Here is a 10,639-nt window from a genome sequence, read left to right as displayed (position 1 = left end):
TGCTTAAAGATGTTAGATAAACTGCCCAAGATTACTCAATTAATATGAACGATTTTAAACCATATCTAGTGTGAAGATCTAGATCTTTAATCTAGAAAAACAACATTTTTGTACTTTGCAATCCTAATATGTTATTACTCATTTAGACTAATGAACACTTTAAAATCTCATATCTTAGTGATAGTATCAGAAACAAAGAAGAAATAGTAAAGGATAAATGTGGGGTAGGTGGAAGGAACCATTTAAGTAAAAAGGGCAAGAAGGAAATTCTTGAAGTAAGTTGTGTCCTCTTTAAAAGTTTCTAAAAACAAAACAAAACAAAACAAAAAAAACAGATCAAAAGTTTGTAAAGGAACCTTGCAACCAGCACATTTATAAAATGCAGCTTCATGGAAACCAAATACATTGAAATAAAGCAAAACAATCAATTTATGATCAACTCATGAGTTAATAATAATTAACCAAAATTCTTGGTTAGCATAACAGTCCAGAATACAATATAGATTTATTATTTGGTTAGAATATGACTTGATACTATCATTTCGGAAGACTAATAAAAATGTGCTGAGACAGATAAAGAAGAGAGAGAATCATAGCACTGACTTGTTTCTAGATAGCTCTATCAAAATTCAGTGCAATGTCACTAATCTTACCATGCATTTATTACCCATAAGAGAGTTTTCAGTTTATTCAATGCCACTCATTTCTCAGCCAAAATGACCGTGACAATTCAAATTAATTTCTCAAATATTTCTTCAGGTACTTCTAATGGTTTATTAAATTCCAGGAAGTACATATTCAATCTACTGTTTTTTAGCTATTCTCAAAGTTTGTAATTCTACATGAACTACAAATTTCAATATGATTTATCCTTTATAAGACTATGTTATTTACCAACTATAAATTCCATTGCCCTCTAAATTTTTTTTTAATAAACATATATTTTTATCCCCAGGGGTACAGGTCTGTGAATCACCAGGTTTACACACTTCACAGCACTCACCATAGCACATACCCTCCCCAATGTCCACAACCACACCCCCCCTCCCAACTCCTCTCCCCCCATCAACCCTCAGTTTGTTTTGTGAAATTAAGAGTCACTTATGGTTTGTCTCCCTCCCAATCCCATCTTGTTTCATTTAATCTTCTCCTACCCCCTTAACCCCCCATGTTGCATCTCCTCTCCCTCATATCAGGGAGATCATATGATAGTTGTCTTTCTGCGATTGACTTAGTTCCATCCACATCATCGCAAATGGCAAGATTTCATTTCTATTGATGGCTGCATAGTATTCCACTGTGTATATATACCACATCTTTATCCATTCACCTGTTGATGGATATCTAGGTTCTTTCCATAGTTTGGCTATTGTAGACGTTGCTGCTATAAACATTCAGGTGCACATGCCCCTTTGGATCACTACGTTTGTATCTTTAGGGTAAATACTCAGAAGTGCAATTGCTGGGTCATAGGGTAGTTCTATTTTCAACTTTCTGAGGAACCTCCATGCTGTTTTCCAGAGTGGTTGCACCAGCTTGCATTCCCACCAACAGTGTAGAGGGTTCCCCTTTCTCCGCATCCTCGCCAGCATCTGTTGTTTCCTGACTTGTTAATTTTAGCCATTCTGGCTGGTGTGAGGTGATATCTCATTGTGGTTTTGATTTGTATTTCCCTGATGCCGAGTGATATGGAGCACTTTTTCATGTGTCTGTTGGCCATCTGGATGTCTTTTTTACAGAAATGTCTGTTCATGTCTTCTGCCCATTTCTTGATTGGATTATTTGTTCTTTGGGTACTGAGTTTGCTAAGTTCTTTATAGATTTTGGACACTAGCCCTTTATCTAATATGTCGTTTGCAAATATCTTCTCCCATTCTTTCAGTTGTCTTTTGGTTTTGTGAACTGTTTCCTTTGCTGTGCAAAAGCTTTTGATCTTGATGAAGTCCCAATAGTTCATTTTTGCCCTTGCTTCCCTTGCCTTTGGCGATGTTCCTAGGAAGATGTTGCTGCGGCTCAGGTCGAAAAGGTTGCTGTCTGTGTTCTCCTCAAGGATTTTGATGGATTCCTTTCTCACATTGAGGTCCTTCATCCATTTTGCGTCTATTTTCGTGTGTGGTATAAGGAAATGATCCAATTTCATTTTTCTGCATGTGGCTGTCCAATATTCCCAACACCATTTATTGAAGAGGCTGTCTTTTTTCCATTGGACATTCTTTCCTGCTTTGTCGAAGATTAGTTGACCATAGAGTTGAGGGTCTATTTCTGGGCTCTCTATTCTGTTCCATTGATCTATGTGTCTGTTTTTGTGCCAGTACCATACTGTCTTGATGATGACAGCGTTGTAATAGAGCTTGAAGTCCAGAATTGCGATGCCACCAACTTTGGCTTTCTTTTTCAATATTCCTTTGGCTATTCGAGGTCTTTTCTGGTTCCATATAAATTTTAGGATTATTTGTTCCATTTCTTTGAAAAAAATGGATGGTACTTTGATAGGAATTGCATTAAATGTGTAGATTGCTTTAGGTAGCATAGACATTTTCACAATATTTATTCTTCCAATCTAGGAGCATGGAACATTTTTCCATTTCTTTGTGTCTTTCTCAATTTCTTTCATGAGTACTTTAGACTTTTCTGTGTATAGATTCTTAGCCTCTTTGGTTAGGTTTATTCCTAGGTATCTTATAGATTTGGGTGCAACTGTAAATGGGATTGACTCCTTAATTTCTCTTTCTTCTGTCTTGTTGTTGGTGTAGAGAAATGCAACTGATTTCTGCACATTGATTTTATATCCTGACACTTTACTGAATTCCTGTACAAGTTCTAGCAGATTTGGAGTGGAGTCTTTTGGATTTTCCACATATAGTATCATATTATCTGCAAAGAGTGATAGTTTGACTTCTTCTTTGCTGATTTGGATGTTTTCAATTTCTTTTTGTTGTCTGATTGCTGAAGCTAGGACTTCTAGTACTATGTTGAATAGCAGTGGTGATAATGGACATCCCTGCCGTGTTCCTGACCTTAGCGGAAAAGCTTTCAGTTTTTATCCATTGAGAATGATATTTGTGGTGGGTTTTTCTTAGATGGCTTTGATAATATTGAGGTATGTGCCCTCTATCCCTACACTTTGAAGAGTTTTGATCAGGAAGGGATGCTGTACTTTGTCAAATGCTTTTCAGCATCTATTGAGAGTATCATATGGTTCTTGTTCTTTCTTTTATTAATGTGTTGTATCACATTGATTGATTTGCGGATGTTGAACCAACCCCCAGCCCTGGAATAAATCCCACTTGGTCGTGGTGAATAATCCTTTTAATGTACTGTTGAATCCTATTGGCTAGTATTTTGGTGAGAATTTTTGCATCTGTGTTCATCAAGGATATTGGTCTGTAGTTCTCTTTTCTGATGGGATCCTTGTCTGGTTTTGGGATCAAGGTGATGCTGGCCTCATAAAATGAGTTTGGAAGTTTTCCTTCCATTTCTATTTTTTGGAACAGTTTCAGGAGAATAGGAATTAGTTCTTTTTTAAATGTTTGGTAGAATTCCCCCGGGAAGCCATCTGGCCCTGGGCTTTTGTTTGTTTGGAGATTTTTGATGACTGTTTCAATCTCCTTACTGTTCAGGTTTTTTTATTTCTTCCTGGTTCAGTTGCAGTACTTTATATGTCTCTAGGAATGCATCCATTTCTTCCAGATTGTCAAATTTGTTGGCGTAGAGTTGCTCATAGTATGTTCTTATAATTGTTTGTATTTCTTTGGTGTTAGTTGTGATCTCTCCTCTTCATTCATGATTTTATTTATTTGTGTCTTTTCTCTTTTCTTTTTGATAAGTATGGCCAGGGGTTTATCAATCTTATTAATTCTTTCAAAGAACCAGCTCCTAGTTTCCTTGATTTGTCCTATTGCTTTTTTTGGTTTCTATTTCATTGATTTCTGCTCTGATCTTTATGACTTCTCTTCTCTTGTTGGGTTTAAGCTTTCTCTCTTGTTCTTTCTCCAGCTCCTTTAGGTGTAGGGTTAGGTTGTGTACCTGAGACCTTTCTTGTTTCTTGAGAAAGGCTTGTACCGCTATATATTTTCCTCTCAGGACTGCCTTTGTTGTGTCCCACAGATTTTGAACCATTGTATTTTCATTATCATTTGTTTCCATGCATTTTTTCAATTCTTCTTTAATTTCCTGGTTGACCCATTCATTCTTTAGAAGGATGCTGTTTAGTCTCCATGTATTGGGGTTCTTTCCAAATTTCCTCTTGTGATTGAGTTCTAGCTTCAGAGCATTGTGGTCTAAAAATATGCAGGGAATGATCCCAATCTTTTGATACCGGTTGAGACCTGATTTAGGACCGAGGATGTGATCTATTCTGGAGAATGTTCCATGGGCACTAGAGAAGAATGTGTATTCTGTTGCTTTGGGATGAAATGTCCTGAATATATCTGTGATGTCCATCTGGTCCAGTGTGTCATTTAAGGCCTTATTTCCTTGTTGATCTTTTGCTTGGATGATATGTCCATTTCAGTGAGGGGAGTATTAAACTCCCCTACTATTATTGTATTATTGTTGATGTGTTTCTTTGATTTTGTTATTAATTGGTTTATATAGTTGGCTGCTCCCACGTTAGGGGCATAGATATTTAAAATTGTTAGATCTTCTTGTTGGACAGATCCTTTGAGTATGATAGAGTGCCTTCCTCATCTCTTATTATAGTCTTTGGCTTAAAATCTAATTGATCTGATATAAGGATTGCCACTCCTGCTTTCTTCTGATGTCCATTAGCATGGTAAGTTCTTTTCCACCCCCTCACTTTAAATCTGAAGGTGTCTTCAGGTTTAAAATGAGTTTCTTGTAGGCAAAATATATATGGGTTTTGTTTTTTTATCCATTCTGATGCCCTGTGTCTTTTGATTGGGGCATTTAGCCCATTAACATTCAGGGTAACTATTGAGAGATATGAATTTAGTGCCATTGTATTGCCTATAAGGTGACTGTTATTGTATATTGTTTCTGTTCCTTTCTGATCTACTACTTTTAGGGTCTCTCTTTGCTTAGAGGACCCCTTTCAATATTTCCTGTAGAGCTGGCTTGGTGTTTGCAAATTCGTTCAGTTTTTGCTTGTCCTGGAAACTTTTAATTTCTCCTTCTATTTTCAATGATAGCCTAGCTGGATATAGTATTCTTGGCTGCATGTTTCTCTCATTTAGTGCTCTATATATATCATGCCAGCTCTTTCTGGCCTGCCAGGTCTCTGTGGATAAGTCTGCTGCCAATCTAATATTTTTACCATTGTATGTTACAGACTTCTTCTCCCGGGCTGCTTTCAGGATTTTCTCTTTGTCACTAAGACTTGTAAATTTGACTATTAGGTGACGGGGTGTGGACCTATTCTTATTGATTTTGAGGGGGGTTCTCTGAAACTCCTGGATTTTGATGCTTGTTCCCTTTGCCATATTGGGGAAATTCTCTCCAATAATTCTCTCCAATATACCTTCTGCTCCCCTCTCTTTCTTCTTCTTCTGGAATCCCAATTATTCTAATGTTGTTTCGTCTTATGGTGTCACTTATCTCTCGAATTCTCCCCTCATGGTCCAGTAGCTGTTTGTCCCTCTTTTGCTCAGCTTCTTTATTCTCTGTCATTTGGTCTTCTATATCGCTAATTCTTTTTCTGCCTCATTTATCCTAGCAGTGAGAGCCTCCATTTTTGAGTGCACCTCATTAATAGCTTTTTTGATTTCAACTTGGTTAGATTTTCGTTCTTTTATTTCTCCAGAAAGGGCTTTTATATCTCCCGAGAGGGTTTCTCTAATATCTTCCATGCCTTTTTTGAGCCTGGCTAGAACCTTAAGAATTGTCATTCTGAACTCTAGATCTGACATATTACCAATGTCTGTATTGATTAGGTCCCTAGCCTTCGGTACTGCCTCTTGTTCTTTTTTTTGTGGTGAATTTTTCTGCCTTGTCGTTTTTTCCAGATAAGAGTATATGAAGGAGCAAGTAAAATACTAAAAGGGTGGCAAAGACCCCAGGAAAATATGCTTTAACCAAATCAGAAGAGATCCCAAATCATGAGGGGGGAGAAAGGGGATAAAAAGAGGTTCAGAAAGAAAAAAAAAAATTAAAAAAAGAAAACGAATAAAGAAAAAATATAAAAAAGAAATATATATATATATATATACATATATATATATATATTAGATAAACTAGTTAAAAAACGTTAAAAAAGAAAAGGGTAAAAGTTAAAAAATATTTGGCAGAAGAAGAGAAAAAAATTTGAAAAAGAAAAAAAAATTAAATTAGCTGCAAGGCTAAAGAATCATGGGGAGAAAGCCATGAGTTCCATGCTTTGCTTTCTCCTCCTCTGGAATTCCGCTGCTCTCCTTGGTATTGAAACTGCACTCCTTGGTAGGTGAACTTGGTCCTGGCTGGGTTTCTTGTTGATCTTCTGGGGGAGGGGCCTGTTGTAGTGATTCTCAAGTGTCTTTGCCCCAGGCGGAGTTGCCCCATCCTTACCAGGGGCCGGGCTGAGTAATCCTCTCGGGTTTGCTTTCGGGAGCTTTTGTTCCCTGAGCGCCTTCCGTGGAGTACTGGAGGATGGGAATGAAGATGGCGGCCTCCCAGTCTCCGGCCCGGAGGAGCCGAGAGCCTGGGGTCCCACTCCTCAGTGTGCCCTCAGAGAACAGTGCCCAATTACTCCCATCACCCTGGCCTCCGGCCGTGCTCTGAGCTGACTGAGCCTGCGACCGGTTCAAGGTAACCCCGAGCTGAGAGCTCACTCCTCGGCTCTGTCTCTGTAGCCGGCTTCCCCGTTCTAATACCTGTAAGCTCTGCAACACTCAGACACCCCTGATCCTTCTGTGACCCTGCAGGTCCTGAGGCCACGCTAACCCCGCATGGGCTTCATCTTGGTTAAGGCTCTGAAGCGATGTCCCTCAGCAGAACAGACTTTTAAAAGTCCTGATTTTCTGCTCTGTTGCTCTGCTGCTTGCCGGGGGCCAGCCCCTCCAGCTGCCGTCTATCTTCCCATCGCTTTGGATTCACTTCTCCGCCAGTCCTACCTTTCAGAAAGTTGTTGATTTTCTGTTTCTAGAATTGCTGTTCTTCTTCTCTTCGATCTCCCGTTGCATTTGTAGGTGTTTGCAATCTTTAGATAAGCTATCTAGCTGATCTCCTGCTACCTGAAGTAGTCTCAGCCTGCTACTTCTCCACCATCTTGACTTCTCTCTCCGCCCTCTAAATTTTTGAAAATGTTCTAGCCTATAGGAAGAACAGGTTTACCAAAATTGATTAAGTTTTTTATGATCACATACTCTTTTTATTTCACCTTTCATAGAATCTCTATATTTCATATAGACATAAAAATCTAAAAATAGAACTTAGAAAAAGTCTTAGGTGATGATTTTCTGAAGATATCAGTTCCTTAAATACCTAGAAAGTCAGAGAGGTTGTTGCTCTTACAGAAAGAAAGATAACAGGAAGCTCTTGATTTTTTTTTTAATTTTCTTGATAAAATAGAATATAATTTTGAGTAGAATGAGAATGATAAAAAACAGAGGTTACATTTTCTATGTTGTGTGTGTGTGTGTGTGTGTGTGTGTGTGTGCTTTTGCTATCATGGAATTTTTATGCTTATCTGGAAAAATCAGAAATATGAAGTATCATATCTAGTTTCATTGTGCCATTTTTTTGTTGTTGTTTTAAATGTTGATATTCCTTGATGTACTATTTAGGATTTGGACCAGCTGCATGAGACAGAAAACAAAAATTAATAGTGGCTTGAATAAAATAATAGTATAATTTTCTCTCCTGTAAGAGGATTCTGAAAGAAGGCAGAATTTTCAAAGACCAAGACTTCTTTCAGTAATCCCGCATGTACTTCCCATCCCAAAGGTCAGCTCATAATTCAAAAAAGAAAAAAGATGAAGAGCATAATTCCTTCTTTAAAGGAGACCTTGCAGAAATCTCACAGAACATTTCCACTTATATATCAATGGAAAGAAATTAGACACATGGTCTTAGCTAATTATAAGGAAACGTAGAAAATAGTCATTTACCTGGGCAGTAAATCAGTTTTGTTACAAAAGAGGAACAAATGGACAATTAAGAGGCAATTAAAAGTCTATGCTGCAGACTTTCATTTTTGTCTTTGTCTTTTGTTTTTAAAAGAATTCTTTAAATCCTTCTTTTTTTTTTTTTTAATTAGGATCCTCACCCAGTGTGGGGCTCAAACTCATGACCCCGATTTCAAGTTGCATGCTCTACCAACTGAGTCAGCCAGGCACTCTTTACATCCCTTTTTAATCATTTGCTATGTTGGTCTTTCTTTGGATAATGGCTTTCATTATCTAACATCAAACTAATCAACTCTATATCATTGTCACTGTCTTCCAAAACTATTTATCATTCTGTCCTCTCTCCTAAGTTACTAGTTCCAAATGCTTATTGTCATTTTATTAGATATTCTACAGTGTGACAGAGGCAATGCTATGGATTTACCAAGCCCATTCTCTCTTTTGGAGGTCCCACAAGAAGACCACACTTCTTGGGCCACCTTTACTATACAGTTGAAGCCACTCTATAAAATTCAGACCTAAAACACTGACAGAAGTGACATATTCTTTAAAAATCTCATTTGATAGTTCATTCTTTCTCATTCTTTTGAGGCAGGAAGTGATAAACTCCAAGATGGCAGAGCTACATAATTAAAGGAACCTACATCCCTAAGTATTGCTTAAAGGTGCAGTCCGGGAAAGATCTCTACCCAAATCCCCATCAGACCTCATGTTAAAAGTCTGAGATTTGCAGGGTGCTTGACTGGATCAGAGAGTTGAATATGCAACTTTCAATCTTAGGGTTCAAGCCCTACACTGAGCATGGAGCCTACTTTTAAAAAAAGAAGAAAAAGAAGTATGAGATTGATAAGATTACTTGTTCCAGTAATAAGCATTAATTATATTCATCAATGCAAATAGGTATCAATAATTTTGAGAATCACTATATTCTCTAGAGCATCAAATATAATTCATACTAGATTAGTTTGGTAAAGAGAACAAATTGTGTTTGGAATTACAACTTTTCTTCATATGAACCAGATTTTTTAACATCCAATGTCAATCAAATTATGAAAGATAGAATAATTATTTATAATAGTGTAAAGAGAAAATCAACATCAGGACAATATTCTCAGCACTCTTCCAGAAAGTCTAATGACTTTGCTTAGCATTCCTTCATTGCATTGTATATCTACTATTTCTACTCCTGGATCATAGCATCCTTGTGAACAGAGCTGTTGCCTAATCTGGTCACAGCACAAACACAGAATATCTTGCTTTGTATGAAGTGGGTGCTTAATGATAATGATAATAATGTTGATGAAGACGATAATGATAATATTGGTAACGTTGGGGTAAAATAATGTACATTGGTGTCATTTTATCAAGATTAGGAAATATGTAATCAAATCATATGTACTTTCAAATGAGGAGCTTAGAGTTGAAATTAAGTTATTTCCTCTTCATTTACTTTATCCCATTTCCAATTTCCAGTGTAGAATTTATAGTGCTAACTGCAGTTTTCATTCTTTCTTCCCCCTCCCTGCATTTTTTTTTTTTTTTTTTTTTTGGGCTGCCTTACCTCTGATCACTTCCTCTGATCACTTTCACTAAAACCTTCATTTGGGGCTTTCCTCTAGATTTTTATTTGTAAAATGAATCAACACATATAAAATCTTACTTAGCACCATCATCTTTTCATAAAAATAAAGTCCCTTCTCCAGAAATCCAAATGTCAACACTTGATAGTTCACTTTTTTCCAGCTGACACCTAAATAATTAGTCTTTTAATGTCTCCATGCCCTGAAAAGAAGTCACAAGGATTCCCTACTCAAATAAAGAATTAGGATAAATAAACAATACTGCTAAGATAAGGTTCTTATCTTAGCACACTTTTTAGGCACTTAAAGGTGAATTACAATACAGATAAGTGTTTTCAGATGGGAAATACAAGGACAGTCTTTTTAATGCTATGCAATGTGTGCAGAAATAATAGTGATATTTGTTCTAGTCATTTGGGCAGAGATTAAAGTCTTACAGAAGATGAGACAATGGGGAATGAGGAGAAATTTTATACAAACATAATAAGACTCCTTTGAAAAATAGTTTTAGAAAAATTAGAAGGCTTTTACTGTTAACTAAGACAAGACGGACAAAGGAGAGGAAAGAAAAACAAAAACAAAAACAAAAAGATATTCAGGAGAGAAGGAAAAGTATGGACAAAGGATTTTTGTTTTGTTTTGTTTTTTTAAGTAGTGCAGAAAAAAGACCAAAAAAAAAAAAAAAAGAGATATTACAAAGAGCACAAAATAACACAGACCTATCCTGTTCTACTTTCTTCCAATTATCCCTGAAAAGAGAAAATGGTCATGAACACAGAAAAGAGATGGGGTTATCCCAGGAGTGAAACCGCTGGGAAGCAAGCATGGGAAGTGCAGTGACAGTATCAACTACGGAGGAGATTGTTGCAAGTACAAAAGAGAAAATACCCCACCCTATTTGGTGACAGACCACACCCCACAAAAGATTTAGAAAAAAAAATTCTTCACAGTTCCATAGAAATACAGCCAGCTGATACAGAATTTAAAAGGCCCAAACGC

This window comes from Lontra canadensis, unplaced genomic scaffold (genome assembly GCF_010015895.1).
Source record: "Lontra canadensis isolate GAN:19392208 unplaced genomic scaffold, GSC_riverotter_1.0 scaffold23, whole genome shotgun sequence".
NCBI lineage: Eukaryota > Metazoa > Chordata > Mammalia > Carnivora > Mustelidae > Lontra > Lontra canadensis.
Note: the sequence above shows the minus strand (reverse complement) of the source record.